We start from the raw sequence: 23,815 nt of genomic DNA, 5'->3' as shown, positions 1-23,815 counted from the left end.
TCAATGACAACATCCCTAATCTGAGGTTTTGAGGTGTGGTAAGGATTTATTAGGTAATGTGGGAGAAGAAACTAATGAGCTCCTTCATAAATGTCTATTGTTTTAGTTGGGGGCATGTGATAGTCATTCCTGCAGTTCACCAAGTGTTTCGGTCTCTCCCTCCCTCTAGACCCCTGACGTATCTGTACTGTCTGTCCCCTTGGTGCAGTCCTTGTTGAATGGATCATGTGCATCATGTTGGTAATGTGTGTATTACTTCTGGGCCAGGGCTGTTGATCAATGCAAGACTCCCCAGAGCTCTCTTTCTCTCTGCTCTAGTGCCCCACAATGCTCCTGGTAGCCTGGGTCCTAGAGTGAGGTCATGTGAGGCAGAGCCTATCTTGCTGACCCATGATTTCACTATGAATCTTGTTATTTGAAGACACAATTTCACAGTTGCTTGTTACAGCAGCATAACTTAGCCTATGCTGACTTAAACAGGGAATTACTAAACTACATAGCCAAAGGAAACAACCAGACACACAGACATGAGAAGAAGGTAGGAGACTATACAACCTTTACATGTTTTCATATACCTAAATTATTTCTACTCATTGTAAAAAAGGAAACAAATGAATGAAACAATAAAAGCCTTAAGTAAGTACAAGCAGAAGAGAAAAAACGTGAGAACTTCAACCATCTGTGGTTGAAAAGCATGAGGATCGCAGAACCTGCTAATGTCCGAGAAGGCAGAACCAGTAAAGTGGCCGGTTCTTTACTCTCTGGGAGGAAAAGTGGGGGAAGCTCTTCTTGTACAACTCTCCTGAGGACAGATGTCATCATCAGTCTTTGGAATTTCCATATTTCTTTAACTTAGAGAGCATAGAGGGCAGTGCTCATATCCTGCTGAGCAAGATTGTCAAAGATAATTTAGAAGGAATGCACCTACCCAGAAGAAACAAACAACACAAACAAAAGGTCTGATTAAAAAAATGTACTATCATAGGAGGAAAAAAAAAGATGAGCATTAAAACCCTGCGTTTAAAAGGGAGAGAAACAACATCAAGTAAATAGGAAGTTGTGTTAAATGGTCAGTTTTAAGGTCTTTTTGAAAACAGTTTGGATGGTTTCCATGGCAAACTCTAAACAGATCCTAAAGACAGAGGTTCTAATAAAATGCTCTTTAGGAAATGTACAGAAATTCCACTCTAGAATACTTGGATTTTGAAGATAAAAATACCACAGGTTCTGTGAATAGTGGGATACTTAAAGAAGACATGTATAAACTGAACTAACCTTATGTATAGCTTTTCAAAGTGTTATTCTGTTCAGACCACATAAGAAAATAAGGAAATGGACTGAGGTGTGAGAGAGATCTCTGGACCCTAGCACCCAGTGACGCTAGACCAGTTATTATAGACGTGACTAGATTATATTTCTTGGAGAGTTAAAATGGATCAAAAAGATACATCAACAAGCACTAGAGCTGGACACCATTTCTTTGGAACATTTTCAATTTGAATATATTAGCTGTGTCTATATAGTAAGAGGAAATAAAATACTGAGGCGATGATTTGGTAATTTAGGCCATAAGCTTATATTTACAATGAAAACATAAAGTAATTGTGACAAAAGAGGTTGTTAAATTGAATCACCGATGGTAATTGCTTCAATTGCCCCACTCCACCTTTTTTATAGATGTGTAGTCATAGCCTTTGGGAGCGATAAGAATTTTATGGGTGCCTGAATGCTGGACTTACGTGCTAAGGGACACATTTCTAGTGATAGTCCAAAAGCTATTCTGGGTATAAAATACTTGCCTGCTAGTCATATGCTCGTCTCACTCCAATGCTAGGTGATGTTACCAGCATATGCCTTCCATAGGCAAGCTGGTTGCTATATTTTTCAGGTTCTATCTATATTTCCCTGGACTTGTGCAATGAAGTCATCTGGATGATGGGAACAAAATATAGCATTCCTTAAAGGAATGTCATCTTGCTCTCACAACACAGAGAGTTACCGTTTAGGGCACATTCAAATGCACATAAGTGCATCAGGTTTAGCAAATGAATGATCTTAACACTGAAGAGATGCTAACATAGGCCACCAATGACCTTTCACTGTCCACCCTAAGTTGTAAAAAGGTGACACAAGAGGTAGCTGGGGTGTTTTGAAAGAATCACTTCCTTTCTAGAACCAGTTATCCCCCTTGGTTTCTCGGCATTTCTTCTAAATAGCAAAGCTGACGCTTTATTAGTTAATCAATAAGACATGATACAGAGTATGGTTATCATAAAATAATCATACCCTGGAGCATTTTGAGGCATGAGCCACTTGCCTCTAATCAGATTGGGTTGAGATTACCTTTGGATAACCACACTCTTGGGAACTGTCTCATTTCTATTATGAGCACATTTTATAATAGGGAGAAATGTACATTTCTGCAGGAGGAAAATGAAGTTGGCAGCTTATACCTAGCAATCATTTCAGTTGAGCCGAGAAACATTCCTCTTCTGGAACAAAGTCAAAGTATGTTTCGTCTATTCAAGCGATGTCAGAGAAAAGAGGCAGCTCCCATGCGGTGTGGGTAAGGCAATACAATGGAAACTGTATTTTACTGTGGCATTGCAAGTTCAAATTATATGCAAACATTCAAAAAGGGCGTTTGAAACTTGGCATGCATGTTTATAAATGGCACATTTCGAATTTGGAGTGGGTTTAGGTGTCTAGGTTACAATAACAGATGATCTCCAATGTAAAAATGGAACAAAGCCTTTCTTGAACTTCCTACAGAGAAAGATGTTCATTTCTGTTTCAATTATAATCCCAGGCACACTGGTGATTCCATTAAGAGCCATTTCCCTCTAGTATTTCTCCTTATCCTGACCAGCCAAATTTTTAATCTAATTATATGTATTGAAAAGTTAAAGACAGAAAAGCTCAGTGAGCCACGAAATACACTTTACAACAATGTGCACAGCACTTACCCCATTGGTTTAAAATGATGGAGAAATCTACTTAAAATGTCAGATGAACATACCACAGGCTGCAGAGATGATTATAAACTTAGAGCTGTCCATTTTAATCCTATTTTTCTATGCAGGAATTTTAAACATGGGATAAATGATAAAGAAAAAATAGGTGGTGAAAATACTTATGCAAATTGCTTTGTGATGGAAGTGAATATCTGTAATAATGAAAATAAGATACAAGAAAATCAGACAATATTGTTGCTATATGGATAGAATCAGATGATACTTGTGTTAGCCTTTATTAGCTATATAGGTCTCATAATAAGACAAAATTATTTCAGGTTGATCTTTTTAATGAAAGGAGAGAAGGTGGGACACAATCCTGGGACATCATAAAGGGAAATAGTTTCATTTATGGATTTTTTACATTAGAATTAAATTTAGCTTCTATATGGCAACCCTGCATTTGATTAATGATACCCCTTTTCAAGGCTGGTTATTTCAAGAGCTTCAAAATATCTGTTTTGGATCCAAAACTTGCATAATCCTTCCTACTATTTCATTTCCTTAGAATTCTACTTGGTTTCTGCAAAACAGCTAGGGCAGCTGGGCTCCTGTCTTGAAAGAAATGAGGCCTGGCCAAAAAGAAACCAAGCAAAGATTTTTACTCATCATTAAAAATTCAACTTCCAGAACTAATATGGAAGAGTTCACTTTTAATTATTCAGAGAGAAGAAAGGCTCCCTACCTCAGATTTCCCCCAGTTGGTAGATTACACGAGTTTTCTGCTAAAAGTCTCATTTTGTCTTGTCCAGAAGAGTCCCAAAATAGCGTGCAAACTGTGGTGCTACCTCACACATCCCAGAAGAAAAGTTAACTGAGGGCCATGTAAGCACAGCTAGACTGAAAAAGGCCTGGGGAAGCTCATTCTCATCTAGAAGCAGTGACTCAGGGCCCAGCCCTGCCCTTGACTGATGTGAGAGTTGTCATAGGCCTGGACCGAATACCCCTCTTAACATCCCCTGCCCCATTCATTCTCTGCAACCTTGATTCTGACATCACCACTTCACTGCAAGTTTTCTCTAAGGTCACTGCGTAGTCAAGTGAATGGCTTTACCAACATTTTCCTTGAGGATTGCTACATTCAACTCACCCAGTTCTTGAAATTCCTTCCTGCTTATGTGACATTTCGTCATTTGTTCCTCTCCGACATTCTGCTGGTCTTTCTCTACTTTGCTAAGTACTTTTACTTCCCTAAATAGTAAACATCTTCCCCAAACCAAGAGTCTTTGGTGCTTTGCTCTCCTCTCTGAGAGCATCAACTGTGTCAAACCTGCAAGTCCAACTTTGACTTTCCACCCATCATTAGCTTCTTGTCTCCCACCAACACTCCAAACTGACAAGGACTGACCTGTGGTTGGAAAATTCCAAGATGGCTCCCTGTGATTCTTATCCCTGGTATCCTTCGTGCCATCCTCTCTCCTTCTGTGTGGGCAGAACCTGTGACTTGCTTCTAGCCAACAGACTATGGCAAAGGTGAAAGAACTGAGCAGATATTATTCAGGCCCCAAATTAGTTGACTGAGTTAACCAAAAGGGAAAACATCCTAGTTGGGCCTGACCTAATCAGGTGAGACCTTTAAAAGAGGGTACAGGCCTTACCTGAAAGAAAAGCCTCTAAGCAAGAAAGACATTCTCTTGTTACCGTCATGAAGCAAGTGATCCCACTATGAACTGCTTAGGGAAAGGACAGCTGAGGCCTCAGTCCTGCAATCATAAAGAAGTGAATCTGCCCATAATCTGGATGAACTTGGAAGGGGACTCAAGCTCCAGATGAGAACATCAGCCCAGTGACACCTTGACTGCAGCTGGTGGGAGCCTGAGCACAGGATCCAGCTAAGCTGTGCCCAGAAGCCTCACCCACAGGAATTGTGTATTGCTTTAATACAGTATGTTGTGGTAATCTGTTTTGCAGTAATAGAAAACTAATACTCTAACCTCCCAACTTCCTTGCTATTGTCCTCTCAGGTTTAAAGCTTTAAAGTTACCTGTGACTCCTTCCCTTCATCAGATAGCAAGACTCGTCTTTTTTTCTTGACCACTATCAACTGAATTAGACTTTATTTTATTCAAAGCTCTCCGGACAGCGTCCAGCTCAGGGTATGCAATGAGATGAAGTACGCGTGGTTCCTGCCTTATGCCTATGGGTAAAATGAACATTGGGCATGTAATCACAAGGTTCTTTGGGAGGGCTCTGCAGGGAAGAAGAGGGACAAACTGCTTTTAAGAAATCTAGTCCAGCTGGGGGAGGAGGCAGGGAAGGCCTTACTACTTCAAGCCTGAACTACAGTGCCAGCCTTTCAGCATCTCTCCCTGATTCTCATCCTCTGGGCAGTATGCATGGGGTTACTGGGGTTTATTTACCTTTCTCAAAGAAATCTTAGAAATATTGGCCTCTGTTTGAGGCTTTCAATGGCTCCCTATTACCTCATAAATATAATAAGCAAAATAGTAATAAGGATGTAGCAAATATCAATTGTCCCTAATTTAACAAAAGCCCAGAGAGGTTTAAAACTGAAGCCACAGAAGTGACAGAAACAGGGTTGAATTCCCTGTAAGCTAACTGAATCAAATGTTCTTTTTACACTATTGATGCTTATTGGATATTGTAAAAAAAAGTTATCTAACCATGAGTATGAAGTTATAGTCCCCAGAGGAAAAGCACTTAATCCATTTTTGGCCTTCATCTCAAGAACATTTTGACTATTCTACATGCTTAAAGCTAATCTAAGATCAATATTTGGTTAATACAGCTGGTGTCACAGCCTAATACAGTGAGGGTCCCATTTACATTTGTGCCTAAATTAGCTACCAAAGAGGAATATAGCATCAGTACCAGGTATTGACTTACCTGATGCTCTGCCCAGCTTCCTTTTACCCTGGGCTCTGCTACTGTGCTTTGGGTTTTAATAAGGCACAGCTTCCCTTTTCTCCAAAGAATTGCCCTCAGGAACCTCTTTAATGGGAAGGCTGTTCCAACCCTCCACACTTCAGTTAAATTTCAGCCAATGAGTGTCTGAAACACCGACTCTAAAAACCAGTCCCTTGCCTCCAGGTGGGACCTGGACCAATTGTGAGGTGCGGTTCTCAACCTGTGGGTCGTGACCATCGGAAAACACATATAGCGTATCAGATATTTACATTACGATTCATAACAGTAGCAAAATTACAGTTATGAAGTAGCAACGAAAATAATTTTATGGCTGGGGGTCACCACAACATGAGGAACTGTATTAAAGGGTTGCGGCATTAGGAAGGTTGAGAACCACTGTAAGGGCTTTTATGTGAGGTTGGATTGAAGCCAAACGCCTGCTGAGAACTCATTCTTGGGTGGCTGTCTTCCCCTGCCCTATTTTGCTTCCTTCTTGCCCTTCCCCTGAGAACAGTTCCCAAATCAATCACTTGAACAATTCCCACCTCAGGCTCTGCTTTTAGGGAACTCATTCCCAAACAATACACTACGCAATGCATTTCTCATTTGGTTCTGTGAGTCAGCAAAGGGAGCCTCCACTGTCTGCTAGGAAGTCGGCCAATGGAGTCTCCCATGGTGCCCACCACCTTCTCCTCTCCCAGTCAGAGGTCCTCACCACTGGCCAGGAAACCGGCTGAATGAACCTCACTGTTGAAGGCTCTCACTCTGAGTCAACGTCTATGCCAAGGGTGATGCTTTTGGCTGTTCCTCAAACTGCTAGTCCTCAAGGTGCCATAGCTCCCCTGGTGTTCAGCCAAGTTGGTAGAATGGCCTTCACCTTCACTTTCTGGGCATTGGGACTTGCAGGCCGCACAGAAGCTGTGCTTGTGCCCAAAGATTCAGGAGTTCTGATTTCTGGCCTTTATTTTTCTAATCCTGAGAGATTAAGCTCATTTCTAAGGGCAGGTGGCAAAGCTGATTGGCAAAGCTGACATCATCCCTTTAAAATCTTGCAGCCCTATGCCCCTAACCAAATATAACCTTACTGTTCTGGCTAAAAGGCAAGGCCCCATGGTGTGCATGAGTGTGCAGGGAGGGAGTGCAGTTTACACTAGCATCTCTGGCATCCGGTTCAAACATTTTTTTTTTTAATTTAGCTTTTATTTTAAGCCTGTATCAAGGAAACTTACTTCCTGAAACTATTTTGGATAGAGACCTTCTGTAAAGAAGTGATAGAAATTGTTTTTAAGAAATTCTTCTTTCAATGAAATCTTCCCATTCAGGAGAATATGGGTGAACCTAGAGGGTATTAGGCTAAGTGAAATAAGTTAGAGAAATACAAATACCATATGATTTCACTTATATGTGGAACCTAAAGAACAATATAAACAAAACAGAAACAGACTCATAGTTGCAGAGAACATATTGAAGGCTGCCAGATGGAAGGAGGCTTGGGGGACTGGGTGAGAAAGGTGAAGGGATTAAGAAGTACAAATTGGTGGTTACAAAATAGTCATGGGGATGTAAAGCTCAGCACAGGGAACACAGTAAATAATATTGTAATAACTATGTATGGTGTCATTGGGTATGAGAATTAATGGGAGTATCACTTTATAAATTATATAAATGTCAAACCACTATGTTGCACACCTGAAACTAATATAAAATAATATTGAATATAAAAATTATTTTATCAGGAAAGAAAGTTGAGATAAAGATAATCTTAGAAATTAAAAAACTTCTTTCAAAAAGGTTATTAAAATGTGCTTAAATACACATAGAAAAAAGACACTTTCAAAGTATAATTCTTCTAGGTTTTACAAAATTTGTTCAGTTTTAACCGAGTAATTCTAGAATGAAGTCCAAGGTGTCTTCCATTTCTCTTTCTTAGAGTTTTAATGTTTATAATGTTATTTTCCCTAATATTTCATTATAAACATTTTCAAGCATACAGCAAAGTTGAAAGACATCTCTTTACCTATACTCTAGATTTTACAATGAACATTTTTCTATACTTGCTTCATCATTTATTTATACATTTATCTATTCCTCTGTCAATCCATCTTCAATCTATGATGGCATTGTAATTACTTTTAAAAGACATTTTATACTTTGATTTAGAACAAAAAAGTCTAAGTGAAAATAAACTCTACCACATATCATCTACTCAACAGTAAAACTATTAGAAGCATAATCTGTTATGGTCTTAAGAAGCTGTACTTGACAGAGTGATCTGGCAAAGGAATCTTAAATTATCTTAAAAACCACAGGTTCTGGGTAAATATTGCTTTAAAGCCACGGGTAATTCAGTCATGAAATAAATTGCATGGAAAGTTGAGCAGAATGCCAGGCAAAGGTTTAAGTAATAACTCTCTAAAGCCCTGGTTTGTTCAATCATCAATGTGGAACGCTATTTTTACTTAATCAGGAGGTAAATGTGCCTATTCATTTGAACTTGTGTATGAAGTCAGAAACTGAACTGCATTTACAATATTAATGCACTAAATGAAATCATATATTTTAACACAATGATTTACAAAGATATGAATCACTTCTCTAACATTTTATGATCTAATCATCCAAAAAAGTGTTAAATTAGGAGCAATATACGCTGCTCTGTGATGTCATTTTTGATAGGGCTCCAAGAAAAGAGACCCAGAAGTCTGATTTACCAGAAAGCAGCTATACAAAAGTAAAATTTGATCATGTCAGTAAACCCAAAGTAGTTTTATCATTTCTAATAAAATAACCAGATAGTTGACTCAAAGAGAGATTTGGCTGATTTATTGCCTAAAATTACTAGTTCCTTGAGAATACTATGGGAGGATGGAATGGTGATGAAAACGAAATCCCTCCATAAAAACAGAGCAAGTAGACAGCAAAACCGCAAATCTGTGGACTACATTTATACCCAAACTTGGTGACAAGGTATCTCTATGGACCCCAAAATATAAATGGATGGGAACAAACCAACAACAACCATAAAATCTGCTCTGGGAAGCACAGAGAAGATACAGGGTATCTGCCAGATGAGAACAGATCTCAAAACTCTCTACCAGAGTTCACTGAATTCACGGCAGCTAAAACTGGCAGGGTTTTACCTAAGGAACCTACTCGGCACTTCTGCATGAGCTGGGACAGGGAAGACAACACTTGTGGGGCCCCACCCCTGAGCTGAGGGAGATGAGATCTGATGGATACAGCTTCCCTTTTTATCCCCCAGACAGACAGTTCTGAGGCACATTTATAAGACTCACCAGGGTCTTATAAACCAGGGTCTTGTGAATCAAGCATTGGTCCCACCAGTTGCCTATAGCCGTGGCCAACTCCATAACACAACCTGTGTTGGCTTTCTCTCCTTCTCTGTGATCTCTCACTTTACCTCCCTGGAATCTTTCCCTAAATAAAGCATCTACATACATGTCTTTGTCCCAGGCTCTGCTTTTGGGAGAATCAGTATTCAAAAAGCAGAAAGGATTCAATTGTGTTGAATGCTGCCAAGAGGTTAAGGGCCCACAGGTTTGTGGCAGATGGGATTCCTGGGGACCCTGACAAGAGCAGTTTCAGAGGAGTGACGGGGCAGAAGATCGATCGGGGAGGCAGGAGTGAACTGTAGGTGCCTTCTCAAGGTTCCAAATCCTGTGGGCCTTGACCTCTCAGCAGCATCAACACAGGTGACTACTTTCTTCTTTTTGCCAGTGACTGGGGAGAAGAGGAATGGGCCAGTAGCTAGAGTGGTATGAAGAGTCAAGGAAAGGCTTTTTTAAAACAAGGTGGCAGTAGCCCATAGGATGATGAAAATGTCCAGCAGAGAAGGAAAAACTCATGCAAGAGAGAGGAGAAAGTTGAGAATGAGAGGGGGCAGGATCTCAAGCCCAAGCGTCAGGGTTGGCCTTTCATTTCTAGAAGCAGAAGGAAGGAAGAGTACAGACAGGAATGGAGGTGGGTAGGTTTGATGGTTTATAGTGGAGAAATAAAGCAATTCATATCTGGTTGTTTTATTTTCTTAGTGATTTATATTGTCAGGTCAAAAGCTGAGGAGAGCAGGTTTGAGAAAAGAGTGAAATAATTTTGGAAACTAAGAACACAAACATATTAGACAAGTGATTGCTGAGTTGTACTGAGTACCCATTCACTTATTTCACTGAAAAGATTGCTAACTCATTTCTATCCTATTTTCTGGGCAAATGGCTTTTTAAAGTTCAGGGTTATACCTGGCTACAGTTTATTTCTAAAAACTATTTTTTACCAACATGATGGAGTTGGAAAGAAGATTAAAAGGAAGAAGCACAAGATAGAGATCTAGCCTCTGAAATCATAAGCAAGGGGGCAGTGAAGGCTGGCCGAAGGACGACTGCTCCAAGGAGAGCATGTCCAAGGGGGAACATTTAATTCGGGTCACACAACTGGCTCAAGGTTGTCACTGTCCATCAAAAAACTACTACTGCAAATGCACAGATGATTTTTCAGAAACACAATTCTTTAGAATATACATTTTCCTCCAAATAATGCATTAAACAGAATGATACAATTTCCTCGATTTTCCCCTTAAAAAAATAAAAGTTGTATGAATTTATTACAGAGGTGGAGGTGAGACTTATTAAATAGCTGTAGGCTTCCAAGACCATGAGCCTAAATGGAGACGTTAATAAGTACCACGCTGAGCAGTGACATCATTGTTTCCCTAGTTACCCAATGTAGAGGCAGGAATGAATAAACTAGATATAAATGCAATATCTAATAGGGTGGGAGCGTTAGAACTTTTTATGGCCATGAGGTTGGTAAGCCCTGTAACTCAAAATGTGGTCACTCAAAACATGTAACCAAAAAATGTCATGGGGCCTGTCAACTCACTGCTTATGACATTGGCAAAGTATGTTCTATATTCACTTGGTGGATGCTAAATATAGCTGGTTCACTGGCTATACCTAAAATCCTAAATTAGGGCTTTGTGGATATGTCAACACAAAAACATACTCACATTTTGTATTTTACACAGAGTTAGCAGATAACAAGTATCTAGTAAATATCACAAGACTTAAAAGTATATATGTGCTTATTTATATAACACACATGGTTCATTCCTTTTAGTTAAGTGACACCTTCTTTTCAGACTCTACTCTAGAAAGCTGAAACAATCCTTCTCCTACCTTGATATGAAACTCAACTTCACTTTTCCTTTGTGCTTATCATAATATGTAACAATCAAACAGTCCTTTTTTTAAAGGTGATTGCCATTGACAGTCATCTTAATTGCTTTTTGGAGTAACTCTAATGAGTACCTTAGAATGATTATTTCCATTTTAGCGTTAGCAAAACTAAAATACAGAATGATTAAAAGTTCTGTGCAAACTCAGCTTTTACTGTGGTTGTAAATACTTTTTGTTTCAGTGGCCAAAGAAGACAGCTTCTAAATGGCGCCTTATCCTCACATCTAGGATCTCGACAGTTGTATTTGAATGCCAAGCCTGAAATACAGTAACTAGAAGATAAAACACACTGTCTGTGGCTAACAGACACATTGCCAAAAATTCAGCCTAGGTAACTACTAAACATGCCTGAACAAAAGTATAGTTTCCATCAGAAGTGTAGAACAGGATTTTTTTCTTTGCAGTTTTACAGTAATCCTTTTTTCAGTATTTAACAATGTCATACCATTTTAACAATAATTTTTCTAGTTTTCTGTTTATCAAATAGTAAGTTTTCAATGATTTGTATGGAGCTTTTCCCTTTTAATCAGAACAATATCTTGGCTGTTTTTTGTTTGTTTGCTTGCTTTTTAAGCTCATCATTCCCAAATAAAAGTCTAACCTCTTTCCAGAATTTTAGGGGTGATCACTATAACCATCGATGTAATGAGAATCCATGCACATGAACAGCACATACTTTTTTTTAGCTTTCTAAAGAAAATGAAGCCCTAACCGGTTTGGCTCAGTGGATAGAGCATGGGCTTGCGGACTCAAGGGTCCCGGGTTCGATTCCGATCAAGGGCATGTACCTTGGTTGCGGGCACATCCCCAGTGGGGAGTATGCAGGAGGCAGCTGATCGATGTTTCTCTCTCATCGATGTTTCTAACTCTCTATCCCTCTCCCTTCCTCTCTGAAAAAAAAAATCAATAAAATATGCTTAAACAAGAAAATGAAAAGCAGGCACAGCATGTCTTTGCCATGTGGAAATAGCAAAGAAATTGGCTGAAAATCAATTGATTGATATAACAGATCAACTTATAGGATAATTTCCTGGCAAAATATCTTTTAGGAATGAGTTTCCATTATTTTCTCTTATGCTTTTTTTTTTTCATTTTAATTAGCCCTGATAACTCCTTTTTATTTTTTTAAACTTCATTTTTTATCAGTTGCAAATTTTATCAACAGTTTAAAGAATCAAACAGCTTTAAAAACTTGTAACAAATATCAACTTAATTTGTCACTTCCAACACCATACTTCCAAGCAACGATTTTGAATTCTTGTAGCAGATTCTGTTTACTTTGTTAGTTCTAAGTAATATGATTATTTTATGACTTTTTAATAGTAGGTATTATCTATAAATTTCCCAGATTAGAAGAGGAGGGTTTAGTTATCTTTTACTTCCTGCTCCTCCACACACTTTTCATCCCCAAATTGAATGCTATCCTGTCTGTGCCACATAATATACATTATTATATTTCCTTTCCTCCCTAAATTATTTTCTTAAAATTGAACCTGAGGTACACAAATATGGATTAATTATAATTCACGACAGACACTTATCACTGTCTGTGCATGGCCCTATTTTACTTAATTAATTAGCTGTTTTTAACAGTGCAGTTAGCGCCCTTGAACTGACATTTGAAAGCTGGAGCCTTGAAAATAACCTACCTGTAACCATCTTCTCCTCACCCACAATCAATCCACCTTTCTGCTACCATTTACCTTATTTAACCATAGTCATGAATCTTGTGTTTGTCATTCCTTTACTTTCATTTTTATATGACTTCATTGCATCTATATGTATTCCTACATATGTAGATAAACAGAGCCAGTAGATAAAAAGTAAATTTTGGGAATTCATTTTAATGACAAGTTTTGTAATTAGGACCAACCCTTTCACTAAGAACAAATTGAAATACTAGAGAAAATAAATTTTATATAAAGTACATCATGCTGTCCTAGTATATATTTGTGATTTACTTTTCCCACTTATGATAACATTACTAAAATTCATCCATACATTTTATCCATCTGTTACTTAGGTAAATCTAGTCTTCTGGATTGGTGTTCTAATTTTACATTTTTTTTTCCTACTTTCTTTATCTTCATCTTTTTATTTTATAAACTTTCTGGGATAATTCCTAAATCCAACCTTCTGTATCTATCTTCTAATTCATCTAAACTCCCTTCATGTCTGTTATCATAATTTTCATTTCCAAAACTTTGTTTCTTTGCTCTCTGAATGTTTTATTTTTAACATAGCACCATGCTCTTCTTTTATGAATGTAAAAGCATCTCTTATTTTCTGAACATCTCAGTTGTACTGGCTGTTTGCTCAAACCACCAGTTGTCCACCGAAAGTTGATTAGAAACTGCACATGTACATGTGACTGTAGTCTTCACTGTAGGGCCATTTAGCGGGCCTATTCCTTGGGAGATTCCCAATGTCAGATCTTCTCCCAGAGAAGAGTTCTATTTTTCTGCCAGGTGCATGTTTGTTGACAGCCAACAGTCTGGGAGCTGAGAAAGGCAGGGGCTGTTGCTGTGCCAAGTGGGAAAGGAACAAAGAATAATGATTTCATTAACACACTGTTGGTGAAGCCTTAACCCCCATCTTCACCTTCACCTTCACCTTCCAGAGATAACTGGGTCTTGGGGGATTTTGCAATGTAAATTGAGTTTTCGTGAGTTCTCCTCACTTACAGTTGAGGATTGCTTTTCTCTAGTCTGTTAAGTCAGTTCCTATATGTTTTTCAGCCTCCAAAATTTTGAGACTATTTTCTTCCTTCTTCTTCTCCCTTTTGTTTTAGGTTTGTGCCTTTAACTGGAAATTCGACTTAAGCTTTTTAAAGGATTGCCAGATAAACTTAACAAGCATGTATTGAGCACCTATCATGTGCCAAGTTCACAGATCCATCCCAACATTAATGGAATGGTGAGCTTTGGGCTTTATTAAATGCTGAACTGGAATGACAGATGCTTCTCAGGTCTTTATTGTTCTCCTGGTAACCACTGGGCGACTTTCTCCAGCTCTGAGGTTCCTTGTTTATTCTTTTTTCTCTAGGGTATCATTAATTCTTTTCATCTTCTATGGACTGAAAACATCTTTTCTCATCTTAAATTTCCTTTTAGATTTAAGTACATAACTTATTTCTGAGTCTGTGTATTCTTTCTACATAAAAATATCTCTTTTACCAATGTGGAATAAGTAAAGAGGATTTTAAACTCTGTCTAGTAAGAAAAACTACCTCCAATTAGCATTCTAGCTAAAAATGGCTCATCTTCCCCGCTATTGGGCAGTGCCAGACTCTTCCTGTGTCACAGACTTGGTAATAGTGACTCAGAGCTATTACAGTTAATCACTTAATACATTAAAAGGTTATTTACTACAGCTCACCACATACTAAGAATTTTCATATGTGTTGGTCAGTATTGCTTTCTGGCATTATATCTGAATTTCAACTCCACCAGTTATTAGCTACATGACTTTGTATGAGTTACTTTTTTGTGCTTCACTTCCTTATCTGTAAAAAGAGCCAGATAATGGCACCTCCTTCAAATGACAGTTTTTTCTTCTGCAAAATGAATATAATAGTATCTCCTCCAAAAAACCATTTTAAAGATTAGATGACAATATATGTTGTCCTTAGCATAGCACTGGGTGCATAATAGGCATCATGTGCTATTTATTATCATTCTTATAATTATGTCCATCGTCATTCTATTTAACAGATTAGGAAATAAAAGTTCAAAGAAATTCATTTAATTTGTTCATGGCTGCAGAATTAGTTAACAGCAGAGCTGGAATGTAAACGCTGGCAATTCTGATAATACTAACACCTTTTTGTAGAGTGTCAATATAGCATATGTCCACTTAAAAATTTGGTTCTTTTTAGTCTTATTAAGTATTTATTAACTGCCAATTATGTCCAAGACAACATGGAGTTTAAGTGGAATAAAATGGACCCACTTGGCAGGAACAATTTCACAAACAGATGATAGGAGAAAGTGGGGAGGTGTCCACACAATGGAGTAGTCTGGCGCAGGTGTCAAAGCCTGGGTGGGTGAGGAGGGCATCCATGGAGGTTGGGCCTGGAAGACAAGGGGCAGCTGCAGTTCTGGTCAGGATGTCAGAGCCCAAGTGGGATAAAGAGGGCATTTGAATGTGGAACGGGGCAGCATGGCAAAGGGAGATTGGTTATTACATAGACAGGAATTAATCAAATAAGTAAATATATTCAAGATAATGGGAGAGAGATTTCTCATTGTCAGAGAAGGGAATTACAAATATGGAAAAGAATGAAACTAAAATTGACTTTATGGTGTTGGGTTAGAATTGAGGTACAAACTGTATATCTGTTCAAGAAATACTACTAGTAGTTTATAACCTTTCCATAAGAAAAATCCTGAGCCCACATAGCTTCAGAGTAATATTTTCCAAACATTTAATGAAGAAATAATGACAATTCTATTCAAACTCTTCCAAAAGATAGAGGAAATACTCCCCAACTCATTTTACGAGACTAGCATTACAGCAATAACAAAAATCAGACCAAGATATTACAACAAGAGAAAATTATAAACTAATACCTTTCATGTACATAGATGTAAAAATTCTAAACAAAATTTTAACAAATCAAACCAACAATATACTAAAAGGATAGTACATCATAACCAAGCGGGATTTATCCCAGAAATACAGGCAGGGAGAGTTGGCTTATATTAGAAAATCAATCAATGAAATTCATCATGTAAACAAACTAAAAAAGAAAAACATATGATCATCTCAACAGATGCAGAAAAGACATTTGACAAGATCCAATTGAGATTCTGCTACTACCTTGTCAAGGGAGGCCTCTGTTGAGAATCACAGTTTTAGAGGGAGCAACTTCTATTCTTGAAGACACACAAAAGTGGGACTCTAAGGCCATTCTTGTTTCATGCTGCTGACGTACATTCTCACTTTCAATTACCTCCTACCCAAATACATTATGCTATAGTTTAAGTCTAACTCAGTGTTTCACAAACTCTGTTCCTTAAAACACTAGCATCCTTCAAAATATAAGGCTCCTCTTGTATCCTCAAGATGAGCATTAACGTATTGAAAGTTCTAACTCCAGGGGAAAAAATATATCCAAGATTTTATCTTCCATGTGAATTTCAGTCATAGCTGTCCTATCAGGGTGAATTAATCTATATTTGTTACTAAAGCATTTTATTTTGACCCACCCATCTATTATTGCTTACATATTGAATAATATTTATAGGGGTTCAGAAAACAGCATAGGTAGAGCAGTCTGGGGCAACCTCATGGAAGGGTAGCTGTCCTTGACTCTGGCCTGCTGCTGGTAGAGTCTCCTTTAAACTCCACTTTTATTATGACACCCCTTTGCTTGAATACCTTCCTACACATGCCAGCTCTCTACCACCAACATGGAAACTGGGACATTTTCTTAGCTACCATTCCACTTCTTTAATATCTGAATTTTAACTTCATAACAGAATCTAAAATGTTTCCCCGCAAGATTTATAAAAACTGTAAGCTGTCAAGAAAATATTTCAAAATCTCAAAGATATCAGTTGAAAAGATATTTTCACTGGACTCATAGAAGCACTTTAAGGGGACTTCTCTCTAATTACCAAGAGAATGGTGCAGGAAAAAGAAGTTTCTACTGGTGCTTGCTAACTGCTATGGTCTGAATGTTTGTGTGTCTCCCCACCTCCCGCCCCCTTCCCGCTCCCCCCCCCCAAAAAAAATTAATAGTTTAAAATCTTTTTTTTTTTTGTAAATCCTCACCTGAGGCTATTTTTCCATTTATTTATTTATTTTTTAAGAGAGTGGAAGAGAGAGGGAAAGACAGAGAGAAATATCCACTTGAGAGAAACACATAGATTGGTTGCCTCCTGCACATGCCCCCAACCAGGGCCTGGGCTGGGGAGGAGCCTACAACCAAGGTACGTGCCCTTGACTCCTTGACTGGAATTGAACCTGGGGCCCTTCGGTCCACAGGCCAAGGTTTTATCCACTGAGCCAAATCGGCTAAGGCCATAGTTTGAAATCTTAACCCCTAAGGTAATGTTATTAGGAGGTGAAGCTTTGGGGAGTAATTAGGTCAGGAGGGTGGAGCCTCAAGAATGGGATTACTGCCCATGTGAGAGAGACAGCTTTCCACCACAGGAGATTATAGCAAAAAGAAAGGTTGTCTATGAACCAGGAAGCAGGCACTCACTAGACAGTGAATCTGCCAGAGACTTAATCTTGGACTCTCAGTCTCCAGAACTGTAAGAAATAAATTTCTGCTGTTTTGAACCACCCAGATTATGGCAATTTTTTATAGTAGCCCAAAAAGACTAAGACACGAACATAGTGTTTCTTTCTATCAGCATGGAAAACACATGAAAGGGAACTATCTTGTGAGCGGTGAGTCTATAAAGAAGCTGGGCATCAAGTCATAAATCGACCACAGAAAAACAGTCGGAAACCCAGCAGAGCATTTCCCTCTAGTGTGTCCAGGGGATTCGTAACTTATTCTTTGTACAAAGTACTGCACGAATTATTTATTTAAACTTGGTAAGCAAATAGTTTAAATAAGGTAGTAATATATTTAAGGGCATCTTTTGAAAGTTACAATCCCCAAGGAAGACAAACCATATGAATCTTTTCATTGCAAAAAAGAATTCAAAGACATTTGTTATAGCAAAGGAGCAAAGCCAATTGTGTATGGGTAGTGTGCTGAATTCACAAGAAGCCGCGTTCTCGGCCATCCTGATTCTGGATAAGTAATTGTTCAATTAAAATGCCTTTTCCTCAGCACTTGAAATAGTTCTTGAGTGAGCTGTAAAGTGTTCTTGTTAACTGCATTAGGCCAATGGCCATTTTGTGTAAACAGAAACAAGACTTCAGATAACCCAGAATACTGTGGCAAACATTTTGATTTTGCTACAGTTTCAGAATGAAGCTCATATAAAGAGGAGGATACTGAATCAATATACCATGATCTGCCCTACCTGGTCCAGCCTTAAAATGCAGATGCTTTAAAGTACAAGCCACCAGAAGTGATAAACTTGCCTTTTAGTGTATTTTCTATTTTGTCTTCCATTTCAAAAGGCAAACAAAAGGCCCAAATTATAACTTGAAAAGACCTCAGGAATACACAAATATTAGCTGTACTTAGGACATGTAAGAATATGGTAAAAAAAAATTATGGGAAAGACAGATTATTACACTGGTTCATCCAAGCTAGAATTTTTCCATCTGTCAGGAAAGAGGCTTTCAAAACAGAAAAACATGTAAGTTAAGCGAATCACTCCTGCCCCCTTTTAAGGACCCGCTCCTTAAAAATCAGACCCTTTTTGCAGAAATAACTTCACTCTGGAGTATACTTATTGAGGTAATGCACGTGTAGTGGGGACTTAACATCTTTCCAGCATTGCCATGGTCTTTGCGAAGAACGTAAAAGAAATGTAAGATACACTCTCTACCCTCTAAGGACATTTCATTCTGGTAATTTTAGAATTCTAGAAATCATGCCAGAGGTAGTTTAAAAACAAAAGTATTTTGTTTTCCTGAAAAAAAAAAATAACTGTAGACGTGAGTCTTAAGCAAAGTTACAATCCTGGACACTCTATTTTTTATTCACCTGGATGGAAATGGTCATCTCCATGTCTAGACAGCACCTACCACCTTAGAATAACCCACACAGTGGTTGCTTTCCTTCATTAGGTTACTGGCTCACTCAATGTGCATGAAGGAAAAGATAGTTTCATTGCCTGCTGTCATATCATGTGCATCAAAAGACAGCCTAAGAATAATCATAGCAACAGTACATGTAGTAGGTGCAAACTGTAAAAAACCCAGATGTCCAACACAGCAGCATGGATAAATAAACTGTGGTAGATTTATACAACAGAATACTACAGAGCTATGAAAATGAACAAACCACAGCTACATTCCACAATGTGGATAACAAATGGAAGAAGCAAGACGAAAGAAAAGGGCAATTATCATTCCATTTATATAGAGTTGCCAAACAGACAACCCTGAACTATATGGATGTTTCTGGTGCCTATGGTACACGCTTAAGTGGTAAGATGAAAAGCAAGGAAACGAATACCTAGAGAGTGAGGCTAGCATACTCGAGGAAGGGGGACAAGTGGGGTGTATTTGGGAAGAGAGCCACCAGGCTTCTGACACGCTGGCCAAAGTCGTCTTTTTTTTTTTTTAATGTGGGTGGCAGTTACAAGGGTTGTGTTTACTCATACAATCATTTGTAAAATGTATGTTATGTTATCCCTTTTTAAATAAGCACATTATAAGTAACTAGAGGCCCAGTGCATGGATTCATGCACAAGTGGGGTCCCTCTGCCTGGCCTGTGGGGATCGGGCCGAAACTGGCTCTCTGACATTCCCCCAGGGGTCTCGGATTGTGAGAGGGCGGTTTTTGGGTGACATACCCCGGAATCAGACTCCCTCCTCTCTGGTTCCAGCTGTGTCACCCGAGAACCCCAGTTGCCAAGTCACCGCAGCTTGGCAGCTCTTGCATTGAGTGTCTGCACCCTGGTGGTCAGTGCACGTCATAGCTACTGGTCGGATGGTTGAATGGTTGGACGGCTGCTTAGGTTTTTATATATACAGATAGTATAACACATCTAAAAACCCAAGGGTTACTATGCTATATATTAAATGCATACATACACATATGTGTGTGTATAATACACACACTAAACCCTATTGGCTTCAAGGGAAAAAAGAGAAGAGTGGTTCTATATTAGAATCTTGTTTCCCTACTCTTCTGTTGAGCACATAGTAAGAGTTCAAATGTATTTTTTAAAAATGAAAGAAATAAGGGTTTAAAAGTACACCAAAATGTACTATTCCCTATAATGAAAATTATGTGGCTTTTGGCTGATGGTGGAATGTCATGGTACATATTCTTCGTCCTTCCTTTGTCTATTGACACACGTTGCTGATGTAACTATGCAAAAGCAGCACCTGAGAAACATGGGCACCTTCCTGTCCTTACAGCTGTGACACAGAAGCAGCTGTCCTTTGATCTTATAACTAATGTCCTGCCCCTAAATTTCCTGCTCCCACCAATAATGTTGATTCTAATCATAGAAAAAATTGGCTTATTTGAAAAAACAAACAAAAAACACAACCCTAAACTAATTCAGTCGTGTCCGCCTATAATAGAAATTATCTGACTTGAGTTAAGCCTTCATCAGTCTATTTTTCAACACGCTCCTAAATTGGGTACTAGGTTACCGTGTTACCCTTCCATCTGCTCTGGATGAAACCTACAACAACATCTAAAAACTGGTGATACAATATCCTGGGAGCCTCTTTCACAGCAATGATCCCAATACAAACCTTGGTAACAGACTGACAATATCAAACTGATGCATCACACAATAAAGAAACTGGGTTTACCAACTGTCCACCTCTACACTCCAGAATAGATTTACTAAAAGGAGCACAGAAAAATCTGTACAATGACTTTATTCTTCCCTCTGTGATTATCATTATTCTATAGCTCCTGGGTAGGTCAAAGGCAATTTCATATTTAAGAATACCTGAATCTGATATGTGCTCTTACAAGTTAAATTTCATTTTTCAAAATCAATACCACAAAGTAATGTTCTGGCGGGAAGAATGTAGAGGGCAATACAGTTCACTCCTGGGTCTTTCAAAGGTTTATCCACAGCACAGCTTATTTCAAGCAAACCTTGATCCGAAGCTTGGTAAAATAACCACCAACACTGCTTAGGTCACATGTGGTCAACACTCTGTCTACTTCATCTAACATCCAGAATCAAGGCCTTAAAGGCAACATTTTTATTTGCCCTTCCTTATCCTGGCAAAGATAAACACTGAAAGAAAATGGGGGTCTCATTTTAGGGTGGTGCTTTATTTCATCCCGAGTTAAATCTTCCTCTAATTGTTGCTTCTGAAAAAGGTGATTATGGATAAATTCTGCATGGAGGAAAGGAAAAAGACAGATATATAGAGCAATCTTATAATGAAGTTGCATTATTCTACCTAAGTAATATCCATGTTATAGCCCATCATTTGACTCAAAAGATATTTCCCCAAATTCTATAACCACATACTCTTAAGAACATGAGATAACAGAATTATAGACTACAATTTTGTTCCCCAACAGTGCTGTTATAAACAGGGTACAGTGAATTAGAACTTCCCAAAATATCACTTTCATTCAAATACAAATTCTAAGACTATTTCAAAATCAAATCTTATTTCACTGGGATTAGTTACCATATGGTATATTAGTTACCATATACCAGGGTTGCCTCACTTATAATGAAATAAAAGAGTGACATTCAGTACATAACTTTTTTGGTTTTTTTTTTTATGGAGAAGCAAATGTGTTCTAGGACAAAATGTAAACTTCACATATTAAAAAAGCATTGTAGCCCTAGCCAGTTTGGTTCAGTGGATAGAGCGTCGGCCTGCGGACTGAAGGGTCCCAGGTTCGATTCTGGTCAAGGGCATGTACCTTGGTTGCGGGCACATCCCCAGTGGGGGGTGTGCAGGAGGCAGCTCATCCATGTTTCTCTCTCATCGATGTTTCTAACTCTCTATCCCTCTCCCTTCCTCTCTGTAAAAAATCAATAAAAAAAAATATTTTAAAAATAAATAAATAAATAAAAAAGCATTGTAACAGAGGAGGAATAAAAATAACACCACCTTACATCTGTGATGAACTCGAATTTAAACCCCAGGCCTTCCGATTGCATGGCTCCTGTGCTTTCAACACACCACAGCTGTCCTTGGTTTCCTTAAGTTTTCATATGAAAAAAAAGAGTAATTTTAGTAAGAAATTGCAACATCTCATCTTTTGGCTTTAATAAGACAAACATGCATTCTCATTTACTTCTACCACCATGCCCAAATGATTATGTGTAGAATAAATTCTGAGTAAAATAAATACACACGTATTTCATTATTTTTTTCATCTCCATTTATCCCCTTTATATCTAACTCTTCCACCTCCACCTATCCCCATGGCCCCCGCAATCACCAGGCATTTTTTTAAAAATTTACCTTTGTTGTTGAAAATTTTACAGATGTTCCCCTTCTCCCACTCATTGACTCCTTCTAGCCTGCTTCCCCACCCCCTCTTCCCAGGCCTTCACCACACTATTGTCTGTGTCCATGGTTTATGCATACAAATTCTTTGGTTAATCTCTTCCCACCCACCCACCCCTGTTATCCCTCTGAGATTCATCAGTCTGTTCCATGTTTCTATGTCTCTAGATCTATTTTGTTCATCAGTTTATTTTGTTCTTTAGATTCTACATGAATGAGATTGTGTGATACTTGTCTTCCTCTGACTGGCTTATTTCACTTAGCATAATACTCTCCAGGTCCCTCCATGCTGTCTCAAAGGGTAAGAGAGCCTTCATTTTTACTGCTACATAGTATTCCATGGTGTAAATGTATCACAGCTTCTTTATCCACTCATCTACTGATGGGCACTTGGGCTGTTTGCAGATCTTAGCATTGTAAATTGTGCTGCTATGAACATAGGGGTGCATATATCCTTTCTGACTAGTGTTTCAGGTTTCTTAGGAAATATTCCTCCAAGTGGGATCACTGGGTCAAATGGCAGTTCCATATTTAATTGCCACAGGCATTTTCTAAGTAAACTTTTTCCCTGAAGATTTTCCTCTAACAAATATGAGGAATTAGATTGCAGTCATATGCCTTCTTTTTCTACACTTCAGCAGCAGTCAGTGACCAGAGAGAGGTAACCAAAGCAAGATTAGGATCCAGAGCCTGAACAGAATAGTATAGATGGTTTTAAATGAACACTAAACCAGAAATTCAGTGTAAATGGTTTCTAAACCAAATAGGGTTTAAAATTAATTAAATACTTATAGCAAGAAGCTTACTTGGTAATTCTTTAAAGATATTCAGATAATTTCAACCATCCAGCAGCTTCACTTACAATTTTTTTTGTTAATCCTCACCCAGGGATATTTTTCCATTGATTTTTAGAGAGCGAGTAGAAGGGAGGGGGAGAAACAGACAGAGAGAAATATGTATGTGAGAGATACATCAACTGGTTGCCTCCTGCACATGCCTCAACCAGGGCCAGGGATAGAGCCTGCAACTAAGGAACAAACAAGGTAGTGCCCTTGACAGGAATCAAACACGCAACCTTTCAGGGCCGATTCTCTATCCACTAAGCCAGCGGTTCTCAACCTGTGGGTCGCAACTCCTTTGGCGGTCGAATGACCCTTTCACAGGGGTCATCTAAGACCATCCTGCATATCAGATATTTACATTATGATTCATAACAGTAGCAACATTACAGTTATGAAGTACCAACGAAAATAATTTTATGGTTGGGTCACAACATGAGGAACTGTATTTAAAGGGCCAGAAGGTTGAGAACCACTGCACTAAGTCAAACCAGCCAGAGCTTCACTTGCAATTTTATTTCCTTTAACCCTTCGTGGCCCAACGTTATTTTTGGAATTCAAATTGACGGGATTGAATGTTGAACTTTTTAATGTTCTTATTGCTCAACGTTGGACCTGCTCCTAGCGCCTGGTCTGTCGAGTCAGTCTTGAGGTTGGACCGAAAAGGGTTAATGTTTCAAGATACACACACACACATACACACACACACACACACACACACACACACACACTCTAGAGGCCTGGTGCATGAAAT

At 38.6% G+C, this 23,815-nt stretch overlaps 1 protein-coding gene across 16 annotated transcripts in view; it reads right to left on the bottom strand.

Moving 5' to 3' along the window:
- Window positions 1–23,815, bottom strand: part of NDUFAF2 (NADH:ubiquinone oxidoreductase complex assembly factor 2) — a 167,728-nt gene that overhangs the window by 11,758 nt on the left and 132,155 nt on the right. For 8 of the 16 annotated variants that reach the window (XR_004967628.1, XR_004967630.1, XR_004967629.1 and 5 more), the window contains one exon: window positions 21,821–21,911. The exons of 2 other annotated variants lie outside the window; for them this stretch is intronic. The gene's annotated coding sequence lies outside the window, so the exon portion shown is untranslated. Of the gene's footprint in view, window positions 1–21,001; window positions 21,086–21,820; window positions 21,912–23,815 lie in introns of those variants that run through there. 6 more of the 16 variants (XR_004967624.1, XR_004967634.1, XR_004967623.1 and 3 more) reach the window with 3 other exon arrangements.

Source organism: Myotis myotis, unplaced genomic scaffold, assembly GCF_014108235.1.
Source record: "Myotis myotis isolate mMyoMyo1 unplaced genomic scaffold, mMyoMyo1.p scaffold_m19_p_5, whole genome shotgun sequence".
NCBI lineage: Eukaryota > Metazoa > Chordata > Mammalia > Chiroptera > Vespertilionidae > Myotis > Myotis myotis.
This window is presented reverse-complemented; position numbering and strand designations above follow the sequence as displayed.